Source organism: Delphinapterus leucas, chromosome 2 (genome assembly GCF_059928025.1).
Source record: "Delphinapterus leucas isolate spDelLeu-1000000601 "Yukka" chromosome 2, BTC_Dleu_Yukka2, whole genome shotgun sequence".
In the NCBI taxonomy this organism is placed as follows: Eukaryota; Metazoa; Chordata; class Mammalia; order Artiodactyla; family Monodontidae; genus Delphinapterus; species Delphinapterus leucas.
This window is the reverse complement of record NC_143130.1, coordinates 19,169,475-19,184,084: the sequence shown is the minus strand read 5'-3', so window position 1 is coordinate 19,184,084 and position 14,610 is coordinate 19,169,475. Positions and strand designations below refer to the sequence as shown.

Below are 14,610 nucleotides of genomic sequence, written 5' to 3'. Positions count from 1 at the left end.
GATGGATTGGGAGTTTGGGGTTAGCAGATGCCAACTATTACTCATAGAATGGATAGACAACAAGGTCCTACTGTACAACACAGGGAACTATATTCAATATCCTGGGATCAACCATAATAGAAAAGAATAAGAAAAAGAATGTATATATATATGCATAACTGAATCACTTTACTGTACAGGAGAAATTAACACAACACTGTAAATCAGCTATACTTCAATAAAATTTTTTAAAAATCTACAGCTATGGTCACATACTACAACACGGATGAACCTTGAGGACACTATGCTAAGTGAAACAAGGCAGTCACAGAATGACAAATAATGCATGATTCCACTCATTTAAGGTATCTAAAGTAGTCAATATCACAGAAGCAAAAAGCAGAATGGTAGTTGCCAGTGGCAGGGATATGTGGGGAATGGGAGTTACTATTCAATGGGTCTAGAGTTTCAGTTTGTGCAAAATGACAAAGTCTTAGAAATCTGCTTACAACATGTGTATAGTTAATATTTGCACTGTACACTTAATAGTTGAGGGTAGATTCCATGTTATGTGTTTTTAATCACAATTTAAAAGATCTATAGCTATGAGCAGCTTAACAGCTGTGTCTCATCCATCCTAGTGCTGCTGCAAAGAAGAGTTTGAAGACATATATACTATAAAGGAAAATGTCTACAGCCATAGCTCTAGTAAGAGGAAATGACAAACATGGGCAAAAGATATGAATAGACATTTCACCAAAGAGGCCATACAGATGGTAAACCTGCAGATGAAAAGATGACCAACATTGGCAGTCATTAGGGAAATAGAAATTTAAACTACAGTGACAAGACAGACCACAGAATGGGAGAAACTATTTGCAAATCATATACCTAATAAGGGTCTAGTATCTAAAATATGTAAGGAACTGTTACAACTCAACAATAAAAAGACAACCCAATTGAAAACTGGGCAAAAGCTTGAACAGACATTTCTCCAAAGAAGCTACGCAAATGGCCAATAAACACACGAGAAGATGCTCAAATCATAACTCGTCAGGGAAATGAAAAATCAAAACCACAATGAAAGACCACTTCACTTCCAGCGGGATGGCTAGAATCAATAAGACAGATAATAACAAGTGTTGACAAAGATGTAGGGAAACTGGAACCCTCATACACTGCTGGTGAGAAGGTAAAATGGTGCAGCTGCTTTGGAAATCCGTTTGGCAGTTCCTCAAAAGGCTAAACATAGAATTACCATATGACCCAGCAATTCAACTCTTAGGAAAATACCCAAAAGAAAACACACATACATACATACAAAAACTTGTACAAAAACGTTGTTAGAAATATTATTCATAACAGGCAAAAGTGGAAACAACCCAAATGTCCATCAACTGATGGATAAACAAAATGTGGTAATCATACGATAGAATATTATTCAGCCATACAAAGGAATGAAGTGCTGACTCACATTACAACATGGATGAACCCCCGAAACATTATGCTTAGTGAAAGAAGCCAGTCACAAAGGGCCACATATTATAAGATTTCATTTCTGTGGGCAAATCCATAGAGACAGAGGATAGTGGTTGCCGGGGGCTGGGAAGAGGGCTGAATTGGGAGTGACTGGTAATGGGTACCTGTCACTCTTGTGGGAGGGTTGAAAATGCTTTGGAAATACAGATAATAATGATAGTTGCACCTACCTGAGAATATACTAAAAACCACTGAACTATATACTTTAAAAGGGTGAGTTTTATGGTGTGTGAATTACATCTAAAAAAAAATTTGAACACAATGAGAACACACCTATCAGAATGGATAAAATAAAGAATACTGATAATAGCAAACAGTAATGATGCAAAAAACTGGATCACTCGTACATTGCTGGTGGGAATGTAAATGATTCAGCCACTTTGGAAAACAGTTTGCAAGTTTCCTTTAAAATGACAAATGGGCTCATCAGGTGACCCGGCATAGGACGCTCTTGGCCATTTACTGTAGAGAAATGAAAACTTTTTTTTTTTTTTAAGTGGCATGCCCTTTTTTTAAAATTTATTATTTATTTTTGGCTGCACTGGGTCTTCGTTGCTGCACACGGGCTTTCTCTAGTTGAGGCAAGGAGGGGTTACTCTTCCTTGCGGTGCTCGGGCTTCTCATTGCGGTGGCTTCTTTCATCGCGGAGCATGGGCTCTAGGCGCACAGGCTTCAGTAGTTGTGGCATGCAGGCTCAGTAGTTGTAGCTCGCGGGCTCTAGAGCACAAGCTCAGTAGTTGTGGGGCATGGGCCTAGTGGCTCCACGGCATGTGGGATCTTCCCGGACCAGGGCTCGAACCCGTGTCCCCTGCATTGGCAGGCGGATTCTTAACCACTGTGTCACCAGGGAAGTCACCTTTTTTTTTTTTTTATTTTTGGCTGCACTGAGTCTTCGTTGCTGCGCGCAGGCTTTTCACTGTGGTGGCTTCTCTTGTTGTGGAGCATGGGCTCTAGGTGCGCAGGCTTCAGTAGTTGTGGCGCACGGGCTTAGTTGCTCTGTGGCATGTGGGATCTGTCCGGACCGGGGCTCGAACCCGTGGCCCCTGCATTGGCAGGTGGATTCTTAACCACTGCGCCACCAGGGAAGTCCAAGAAATGACAACTTCTGTCCACTCAAAAACCTATGCATGAATGTTCAGAGCAGTTTTCATTATAGCTGATAACTCAAAACCAACAATGTCCTTCAGTGAGTGAATAGTTAACCAAATGATGGTCTACCATACCATGAAGTATTACTCAGCAATAAAAAGAAAAACAACTTTGGATGAACCTCAGAGAAGTTATGCTGAGAGAAAGAAGATAATCTCAGAAAGTTCCTTAAACTATATGGTTCCACTGATATAACACTTGAAATAACAAAATTCTGGAGATAGAGAACAGATGAGTGGCCGCCAGGGTTTGGGAATGGACAATGGAGAAGTTGTAGCTATAAGGAGTACCACGAGGGAGCGCGAGGTGATGGGACGGTTCTGTATCTTGACTGTGCTGATAGCAACAGGAAGCTACACACACACAAACAAGTGCATTATGTATAACTGGTGACTCAGCTCTGTGCATTTTACCAGTGTCATTACCCGGTTTTCCTATTGCACTAGTTATACAACATGTTCAACTGGGAAGAATGGGTGAGGGGTACCAAAGACTTCTCTCCATTTCTTTGCAACAGCCAGCGAATCTATATTTATTCCAAAATAAGAAGTGTGTGGGGTTTTTCAAGTAACTACATAGGGTATTAGTCAATGCTTAAAAGTAATGACTGTGTTTCAATAAAGCTCAGAATTGAAGGCAGGAGTCAAGAAGAAACGACAGCCTGCACAGTACAGCCACAAACCATCACCTCTACAACATGTCAGAGGAATCCTCCTTTTAGTGTGAACTGCGTATACCTGATAACAAGTCAAGGACTTCTGGAGCAGACCCACTAACTTGTGTGTCCTCACTTGTCCTCTAATCCCCCGCGTGCAGCTCTGCTATCCTAACCTACCCTCATCCTCATCTCTGGGCTTCCATTCATGCTCTCTCCTGTCTGAATTCATCTTCTCTCCACTTATCCAAACCCTTCCCACTGGGTCATAAGGCCCTGCAGCAGTATCCATCTTTCCACATGGGTTAACTGTATCTCTCTAACTAGATGCCCGAGTTCAGACACCAGGTCATCTTCCTCTACCATATCCTCCATAACACACCATACAATGCTGAGAATGTAAGGAGTATCAAAGATCCCTGTTGATGGAATAAAGGCCTGCCCGCCTCAAGATCTTTTATTCTCACTCTTGCAAGCTAGGTGATGGAGAACGGGTACACACAGGGGCATGAAAGCCAAGACAACGTTTCACACGTAATTGTAACTGTGTACTTTTAAAATCATCATCTCAGTTGCTTTTTTTTTTTTTTTTTTTTGCGGTACGCGGGCCTCTCACTGTTGTGGCCTCTCCCGTTGCAGAGCACAGGCTCCGGGACGCACGGGCTCAGCAGCCATGGCTCACGGACCCAGCCGGTCTGCGGCATGTGGGATCTTCCCAGGCCGGGGCACGAACCCGCGTCCCCTGCATCAGCAGGCGGACTCTCAACCACTGCGCCACCAGGGAAGCCCCTCAGTTGCTTTTTATTACAGGGCTATGAATGATGCATAGGAGGTATAATCTGATCCATTTTACGGATAAGGAAACTTAGTTCAGAGTGGCTAAGTGATATAGAAAATCACAATTGGTACTGAGTCAGGGTTAGAAACCAAGACTCATCCTAAAACCTTAACGAGATGCAAATTGCCACTTTAAACTTTGTTTTTAAAAATTACTGCTCTCTTCCCTTTTGCGGCCATTGCTGAAGCACGAGCGGCTAAAATGAAGTGCAATCCCTTTGTGACTTCTGACCCAAGCGAGAAGAGGAAAAGGCATTTCAATGCGCCTTCCCACATTCGCAGGAAGATTATGTCTTCCCCTGTTTCTAAAGAGCTGAGACAGAGGTACAATGTCCGATCCATGCCCATCCGAAAGAATGATGAAGTTCATGTTGTACAAGGGCACTACAGAGGGCAGCAAATTGCCAAAGTAGTCCAGGTTTACAGGAATAAATATGTCATCTACGTTGAACGAGTGCACTGGGAGAACGCTAACAGCACGACTGTCCCTGTGGGCATTCACCCCAGCAAGGTGGTTATCACCAGACTAAAACTGAACAAAGACCGCAAAAAGATCCTCAAACGTAAAGCCAAATCTCACCAAGTAGGAAAGGAAAAGGGCAAATATAAGGAAGAAACAATTGAGAAGATGCAGGAATAAAGTAATCTTGAATACAACTTTCATTAAAAACTGTTAAAAATGAAAAGAAGGGCAAATTATTAGTAAATTAAGATGCAAATATTCCCAAAATGAAGTGTAACTTTTGCAACCCAAAATATGGTACTTAGCCAACACCTTGGGGTGGCTGGGGCCCTATATGAAGAGGAAAAAGGAAAAGCCTTAAAAAGTGGGGATAGAAGAGCAGACTGTGATCAGGGAACAATTGGAGGAACACAGGAAAAGCCCCACTTCCAAACATATCCTGAATCCAGCCATTCCTCTCCAGCACCACTGCTGTCCCCTAGACCCTGCCTCCATCACTCAGAGCACATCACTCCACTCAACAGCTCCCCGAAGCATAAAGATCTAAACTTGACCTTGCTTAGAAAGCTCTAATTGGTCCGGGTCCTGCTCACCTCTCTAAACTCATCTCATTCCATTCGTCCCTACCAACAATGCTCCCTTCGCACCTTTCCATCCCTCAAGCATGCCTAGCAGGGTCTTGCACAGCAGCACTGGCTTCTTCTCCTGCCTGGAATGCTTTGCCACCTGACCTTTGTACAGCTTGCCCTTGTCATTCAGACTTCAGTGTAGGTGTCGCCCCCTCAGCCTAAAGTAGTTGCTAATTCCTCTTCGTCATTTACCACCCTCTTTTAATTCTTTGCCAAACATCATTAACTGACATGTTTCTTATTGACTGATGTATTGATTGATGTATTGATTGTCTCTCCCTCATCCCACTACAGTGTAAGCTCTAGGAGGGCAGGGAACTCTTTTCTCTTTTTTTCTTTTGTAATCCCAGTGCCTGACATATAGCAGGTATTCAATAAATATGTGTACAGTGAAGGTCTGAATAAATGAATGAATGAAAAAGACCACCACCCTACCTCCTTCACAGTTCTGGTTCTACCTGGCCAATGAATGACCTATTAATGGCAATCTAAAAGCTACTAACATTCAACTAGAGGATAAGTAAATAGCATGACCCTTGATATCACAAAAAGTACTTTGAAAACAGTAAACCGCTGACCCTTGAACAACACGGGGGTTAATCCACGTATAACATAGTTGGCCCTGTGCATCCTCAGACTCAACTAACCATGGACCGTGTAGTACTGTATTTACTATTGAAGAATATCTGCATATAAATGGACCCATGCAGTTCAAACCTGTGTCGTTCAAGGGTCAACTGTATTACAGATCATCTTACAAGGTCCAGATCAAGCCCCCTCTCTTCTCTGAAATCTTCCTGGGATACTCAAGGCCCCATTGATCCCCCCTTTCTCTGACTTCCTAAAGCTTTTACTGCCTACACCACTCATGTGATACTTTACAACCCTCTTCTTTTTTTTTTTTTTTTGCGGTACGCGGGCCTCTCACTGTTGTGGCCTCTCCCGTTGTGGAGCACAGGCTCTGGACGCGCAGGCTCAGCGGCCATGGCTCACGGGCCCAGTCGCTCCGCGGCATGTAGGATCTTCCTGGACCGGGGCACGAACCCGTGTCCCCTGCATCGGCAGGCGGACTCTCAACCACTGCACCACCAGGGAAGCCCTACAACCCTCTTCTGTATTTTGGTACCCATGCCTACCATGTGAGGGAACCATGCTAGGTCCTGGGAATACAACAACCAGTAAAAAGGAGTTTATATCCCGGTTGGGGGACATGAATAGTAAGCCAGTATTTTCATAAACCATTGTATTTGTGATAAGTGTCACACACACACACACAAAAAAGTGTGCACTAACGGCATAATCAAAGGACAAAACCAGACCAGCTGCATAAAGGAAGGATAGCAAGTAGGAAGTGCGTCAGGGAAGTACCAGTCTATGAGAAGAAAATCTTTCAGCTTTGGGAGGCAGGAGACCAGGGAACAGGCAGGATGGAGAACATAAATAGCGTGAACTTGAAGGCGGGAGACCCTGATCCCACTTCCGGCGCCATCACTGTCCACCCACATTCCTCAGTTTGTCTGAGTTTCAATTGACTCGACTGTGATAAGAACAGAATCACGTTCAGTGTTTACAGAACCCTCAGAGAAATAAAATATAACCACTTCGTTTTCCAGAGATGAAATTATTTAATTTCAATGAACAAGATACCTATTGAGCATATATTAATTACGTGTTAAGCATAAAGATCCATCAAAGTAAATGGATTTGCCCAAGATTAACATTAGTTAGTGGGCACAGGCCATATTAGAATCCACATCTGCTGAATCCCAGGCCCTGAATCCTTCTCATAGGTACCCACCACCCTCCACAATCTGGTCTATGCAACTCCTACTACTCTCACTGCTAGAAGCCCATTCCAAGCTGAGATGCCGACACCATTCCAAGCTCCATGTTGACTCCAGGCCTTCTGAAATTCTGGGCCCCTTTGTGTGGTCACACATCCCCCTTTCCCAGCTCCGAATGTGAAATGTCCCCCATCCACACTCAGCTCAGGTAACACCTCCTAGTTTGCCATTCACCTAGCTGGTCTAGAGCAGTGGTTCTCCAAGTCTGCAGATTCCTGGGGGATCCAGAGATCCTTTCAGGGGAGCCCATGAAATCAAAACTATTTTCAGAACAATACTAAGATGTCTTGTTCACTGTGCTGACATTTGCACTGTTGGTGCAACAGCAAAGGTGAGTAAAACTGCTGGCACCTAGTGCAAATCAAGGCAGCAGACCAAATGACACTAAGAGGCATTATATTTTTCAGTGTCTTGTGTGGGCAGAAAAGAAAAAGGCAGTTTAAGAATGTCCTTGATGATGGGACTTCCCTGGCGGTCCAGTGGTTAAGACTTCGCCTTTCAATGCAGGGGAAGATTTGATCCCTGGTCTCAGAGCCAAGATGCCACATGCCTCAGGGCCAAAAAACCAAAACATAAAACAGGGCTTCCCTCGTGGCGCGGTGGTTGAGAGTCCGCCTGCCGATGCAGGGGACGTGGGTTCATGCCCCGGTCTGGGAGGATCCCACATGCCGCAGAGCAGTTGGGCCTGTGAGCCGAGGCTGCTGGGCCTGTGTGTCCGGAGCCTGTGCTCCGCAGTGGGAGAGGCCACGGCAGTGAGAGGCCCACGTACCACAAAAACAAACAAACAAACAAAAAAAACCATAAAACAGAAGCAATATTGTAACAAATTCAATAAAGACTTTAAAAATGGTCCACATCAGAAAGTCTTAAAAAAAAAAAGAACGTCCTTGATGAAGCAGTAAAAACCATTAATTAAATCCTGGCCCTTGAGTACACACGTTTTTAATATTCTGAAGAAATTCAGAAGCACAGAAAGCACTTCTGCTGCTTATCAAAGTACAGTGGTTGTCTCAAGGAAGAGTACTTAGGTGACTGAGTTCTGAATTGAACTAGTGGCTTTCTTGGTGAAAGACTATTTTTACTTGAAAGGATGAATGACAGAAAAACTATGGTTTTGAGTATTTGATAGACATTTTCTTGAAAATGAATAAAGTAAGCCTCTCACTTCAAGGAAAACTAGCAGTATTTGCTGCCACTGATAAAATTTGAGCTTTCAAGCAAAAATTAGAATTTCAGAAAACTTGCCGCTGCATGCTTGACATTTTTCCATTGCTTCAAGACTTTCCTGATGAGATCAATGGTGATACTGATGAAAAGGGTTTTTTAATATTGTATAATTAAAAGTCTCAATGTTTTCAACATCTGTATAACTCTGAACGAGTATTTTTCACATGGTCAATTCATCATGTTACAAAAATCATGCATGGATTAAAAAATCCATTCAAAGCGCAAGAAAGACTATTGGATTTTCATGTAGGAATACAAAAAGTTCATTGATAAGGTTTCTGATTCTGCACGGTAACTAACTTTTAAGAAACTATCACTTTTTGAGTTTTGATGAGGTATCAAAGAAGACTAAATACAGAAAAAGTACTTAACTTACACTTAACAAGTCACAAATACTTGTTAAACTGACGTTATACTCCTCCATCCCTAAGGGATATCTTTGTTCTTGAACAAATAGTGTGGTAAACTAGACTGCCTAAGCAAAGTTCCAGGGACATTTTAAATCAAATACTTCTAGGGCTTTATGGAAGATATGGATGAACTGAATTATGATTTTCTTGACCCATTTGGGCTCGAATTTCACTTTAAAAACTACAGATCCAGAGAGTGGCATGGACATATATACACTACCAAACGTAAAATCGATAGCTAGTGGGAAGCAGCCGCATAGCACAGGGAGATCAGCTCGGTGCTTTGTGACCACCTAGAGGGGTGGGATAGGGAGGGTGGGAGGGAGGGAGACGCAAGAGGGAAGAGATATGGGAACATATGTATATGTATAACTGATTCACTTTGTTATAAAGCAGAAACTAAGACACCATTGTAAAGCAATTATACTCCAATAAAGACGTTAAAAAAAAAAAAAAGACAGATCCTCTTTCCCATTCCTATTTGCTTTTGATCATCAAGAAATAAATACTGTTCTTTCCCCCCCTGCAGTATGTCCTATGCAAGATTGACCAGATGTTCTTGATGGGCCCAGTCAAATAGGAACATCAACTTCCAGTGGCAGTCAAGATGAAGGAAACTGCATGTAGCCTATGAGTCCTACTGATGTTAAAATCTCTGCACATAATACACAAAGCAACTACCTGAAGACTCTGAAAACTAAACAACTAGAGGCTATGGGACCTGAATCAAAGGGAGCAGAATCATTGAAGTATGCAGCAATAACTCTAGGAGAAATCTCCTATTTCCATCTAGAACATCAAGTAAAGGAGCCCCAGTGTACTACACAGTAAGGGGGAAGTCCCTGGTTTTCTTCTCTTTTTCTTTTCTTTCCTCACCCGGCCTTGCACTACACCAACCCCAGTCTCAGATCTGCATTGCCGCGGTGGCACAAGAAAAACAGACACCCTAAAGAGTCCTATCTATTAAAGAAATTGAATGAGTAGTTTAAAACCCTCCAACAAAAGAAGACTCCAGGCACGGATTATTTACTGATAAACTTTACGAAACTCTCATGGACTGAATTGTGTCCCTCCAAAATTCATATGTTGAAGCCCTAACCCCAGTACCTCAGAATGTGACTGTATTTGGAGACAGGGCCTTTAAAGCAGTCATTAGGTTAAAATGAGCCTGTTAGGGTGGGCCCTAATCCAACCTGACTGGTGTCCTTATAAGAAGGGGAGATTAGGACAAATGGAGAGCCACTAAGGATGTTGACACACAGAGCGGGGACCCTGTGAATAGGCAGCAAGAGGGAGGCCATGTGCAAGCCACAGACACCTCAGAGGAACCCAACCCTGCCAGCACACGGATCTTGGAATGCTGGCCTCCAGAAGTGAGAGAGAATAAATTTCCGTTATTTAAGCCACCCATTATGTGGTATATTGTTTTCCATAGAAAGCTAATATACAAACATTTAATGGAAAAAAATACCAATTCTACACAATCTCATCCAAAAAACAGAAGAGGAAAGAATACTTCCCAACTCATTTTGTGAGGCCAATATTATCCTGATGCCCCCTTTTTTATTAGAAGAAAACTACAGGCCAATATTCCTCATGAACATACATGTATAAAATCCTCAACAAAATATTAGCAGATTAAATCCATCAATATATAAAAAATGGGATTTATCATGAGAATATAAGGGTGGTTCAAAAGTTAAAGACAAAGAGAGTTTTGAAAGCAGCAAGAGAAAAGCAACTAGTCACATAGAAGGGAACCCCATACCCACTCCAATGAGACTATCAGAGGACTTTTCATCATAAATCTTGCCAGGCAAAAGGAGTGGAATGATATATATATTTAAAATATTGAAAGAAAAAGAATTGCCAACCAAGAACACTATTCTGTCAAAATCGTCCTTCAAAAACAAAGGGGAAAAAAAGGGGCGGGGGGGGGGGGGACAAAGGGAATGTAATTGATATAGCCACTGTGGAGAACAGTATGGAGGTTCCCTAAAAAAAGAACTACCATACGACCCAGCAATCCCACTATTGGGCATATACCCTGAGAAAACCATAATTCAAAAGGTCACATGTACCCCAATGTTCATTGCAGCACTATTTACAATAGCCAGGACATAGAAACAACCTAAATATCCAACGACAGATGAATGGATAAAGAAGATGTGGTATATATATACAATGGAATATTACTCAGCCATAAAAAGGAATGAAATTGGGTCATTTGTAGAGATGTGGATGGACTTAGAGACTGTCAATCAGAGTGAAGTAAGCCAGAAAGAGAAAAACAAATATCGTACATTAACACATATATGTGGAATCTAGAAAAGTGGTAGAGATGAACCAATTTGCAGGGCAAGAACAGAGACACAGACGTACAGAACGGACATGTGGACACAGTGGGAGAAGGGGAGGGTGAGACGAACTGAAAGATTAGGATTGACATATATACACTATGCATAAAACAGAGAGCTAGTGGGAACAAGCTATAAAGCACAGGAAGCTCAGCTCGGCACTCTATGACAAGCTAACTGGGTGGGATGGGGGGAGTGGGAGGGAGGTCCAAGAGGGAGGGGATATAGGTATACTTATAGCTGATTCACTTCCTTGTACAGCAGAAACTAACACAACATTGTAAAGCAATTATACTCCAATAAAAAAACAAAGGAGAGATAAAGACTTCCTCAAAGGCTAAGAAACTTTACCACCTGCTTTATAAGACATGCTAAAGGTAGTTCAAGTTGAAATGAAAGACACTAATTAGAAATATGAGAGCGTAAGAAAGTGTGAAACTAGTTGATAAAGGTAAATATAGAGACAAAAACAATATTATATTACTATATACTATAAAAGACAAAAGTATTAGAAACAACTAAAACTGAATGTTAACAAATATATAAAGGTCAAAGTAAACTGTGACATCAAGAATATATAATGTGGTGGGGAGGAGAGGGAAAAGACAAGATTTCTTGTATGCAAGTGAAGTAAAGTCGTTGTCAGCTTAAAACAGAATGTCATAACTATCCGATACATGATATATTACTTAAGCCCTTAGTAACCACAAAGAAAATATGTATAGAAGTTATACAAAAGAAAAAAGAAAGACATTTCCACTAAGATCAGGAACAAGACAAGGTTGCCCACTCTCACCACTATTATTCAACATAGTTTTGGAAGTTTGCCACAGCAATCGGAGAAGAAAAAGAAATAAAAGGAATCCAAATCAGAAAAGAAGAAGTAAAACTGTCACTGTTTGCAGATGACATGATACTATACATAGAGAATCCTAAAGATGCTACCAGAAAACTACTGAAGCTAATCAATGAATCTCGTAAAGTAGCAGGATACAAAATTAATGCACAGAAATCCTTTGCATTCCTATACACTAATGATGAAAGATCTGAAAGAAAAATTAAGGAAAGGCTCCCATTTATCACTGCAACAAAAGGAATAAAATACCCAGGAATAAACCTACCTAAGGAGACAAAAGACCTGTATGCAGAAAACTATAAGAAACTGAGGAAAGAAATTAAAGATGATACAAACAGATGGAGAGATATACCATGTTCTTGAACTGGAAGAATCAACAGTGTGAAAATGACTATACTACCAAAAGCAATCTACAGATTCAATGCAATCTCTATCAAACTACCAATGGCATTTTTCACAGAACTAGAACAAAAAGACTGCACAATGTGTATGGAAACACAAAAGACCCCGAATAGCCAAAGCAATCTTCAGAAAGAAAAAACAGAGCTGGAGGAATCAGGTTCTCTGACTTCAGACTAGACTACAAAGCTACAGTAATCAAGACAGTATGGTACTGGTACAAAAACAGAAATATAGATCAATGGAACAGGATAGAAAACTCAGAGATAAACCCACACACATATGGTCACCTTATCTTTGATAAAAGAGGCAAGGATATAATGGAGAAAAGACAGCCTCTTCAATAAGTGGTGTTGGGAAAACTGGACAGCTACATGTAAAAGAATGAAATTAGAACACTCCCTAACACCATATACAAAAGAAAACTCAAAATGGATTAAAGACCTAAATGTAAGGCCAGACACTCTAAAACTCTTAGAGGAAGACATAGGCAGAACACTCTATGACATAAATCACAGGAAGACCTTTTTTTTTTTTTTGCGTTACGCGGGCCTCTCACTATTGTGGCCTCTCCCGTTGCGGAGCACAGGCTCCGGACGCGCAGGCTCAGCGGCCATGGCTCACGGGCCCAGCCGCTCCGCAGCATGTGGGATCTTCCCGGACTGGGGCACGAACCCGTGTCCCCTGCATCGGCAGGCGGATTCTCAACCACTGCACCACCAGGGAAGCCCGCAAGGCCCTTTTTGACTCACCTCTTAGAGGAATGGAAATAAAAAGAAAAATAAACAAATGGGACCTAATGAAACTTAAAAGCTTTTGCACAGCAAAGTAAACCATAAGCAAGACCAAAAGACAACCCTCAGAATGCGAGAAAATATTTGCAAATGAAGCAACTGACAAAGGATTAATCTCCAAAATGTACAAGCAGCTCATGCAGCTCAATATCAAAAAAACAAACAAACAATCCAAAAATGGGCAGAAGGCCTAAACAGACATTTCTCCAAAGAAGATATACAGATTGGCAACAAACACATGAAAGGATGCTCAACATCACTAATCATTAGAGAAATGCAAACCAAAACTACAATGAGGTATCACCTCACACGGGTCAGAATGGCCATCATCAAAAAGTCTACAAACAGTAAATGCTGGAGAGAGTGTGGAGAAAAGGGAACCTTCTTGCACTGTTGGTGGGAATGTAGACTGATACAGCCACTATGGAGAACAGTATGGAGGTTCCTCAAAAAACTAAAAATGGAACTACCATACAACCCAGCAATCCCACTACTGGGCATATACCCCGAGAAAACCATAATTCAAAAAGAGCCATGTACTACAATGTTCACTGCAGCTCTATTTACAGTAGCCAAGACATGGAAGCAACCTAAGTGTCCATCGACAGATGAATGGATAAAGAAGACGTGGCACATATATACAATGGAATATTACTCAGCCATGAAAGGAAATAAAATTGAGTTATTTGTAGTGAGGTGCATGGACCTAGAGACTGTCATACAGAGTGAAGCAAGTCAGAAAGAGAAAAACAAATAACGTATGCTAACACATATATATGGAATCTAAAAAAAAAAAAAAAAAAAAAGGTTCTGAAGAACCTAGGGGCAGGACAGGAATAAAGACGCAGACATAGAGAATGGACCTGAGGATACAGGGTGAGGAAGGGTAAACTGGGATGCAGTGAGAGAGTGGCATTCACATATATACACTACCAAATGTAAAACAGATAGCTAGTGGGAAGCAGCCACATAGCACCGGGAGATCAGCTCGGTGCTTTGTGTCCACCTAGAGGGGTGGGATAGGGAGGGTAGGAGGGAGACGCAAGAGGGAGGAGATATGGGGATGTATATGTGTAGCTGATTCACTTTGTTATACAGCAGAAACTAACACACCATTGTAAAGCAATTATACTCCAATAAAGATGTTAAAAAAAAAGACAAAGGAATCAAAACCTATCCATACAAAATAAAACACAGCACAAAACATTGAAGATAGCAAGAGAGAAAAACATGGGAAAAGGAACTATAAGACAAACAAAAAATAGTGAACAAAATGCCAATAGTAAATCCTTATCAATAATCACTTTAAATGTAAATGGACTAAACTCCCCAATAAGAAGACATGGGATAGCCGAATACATACAAAAATTAAGATATAATTGTATTGGGACTTCTCTGGTGGCGCAGTGGTTGAGAATCTGCCTGCCAGTGCAGGGGATACGGGTTCAAGCCCTGTTCCAGGAAGATCCCAA

General features: G+C 41.6%; 1 protein-coding gene and 1 pseudogene across 1 annotated transcript in view; one reads left to right on the top strand and one right to left on the bottom strand.

Annotated features, from left to right (window-relative positions):
• The window catches only part of CCDC3 (coiled-coil domain containing 3), a 103,518-nt gene that overhangs the window by 72,843 nt on the left and 16,065 nt on the right, over positions 1-14,610 (bottom strand). The window lies entirely within an intron of this gene.
• On the top strand, positions 4,326-5,457 carry LOC111178010 (large ribosomal subunit protein uL24 pseudogene; annotated as a pseudogene).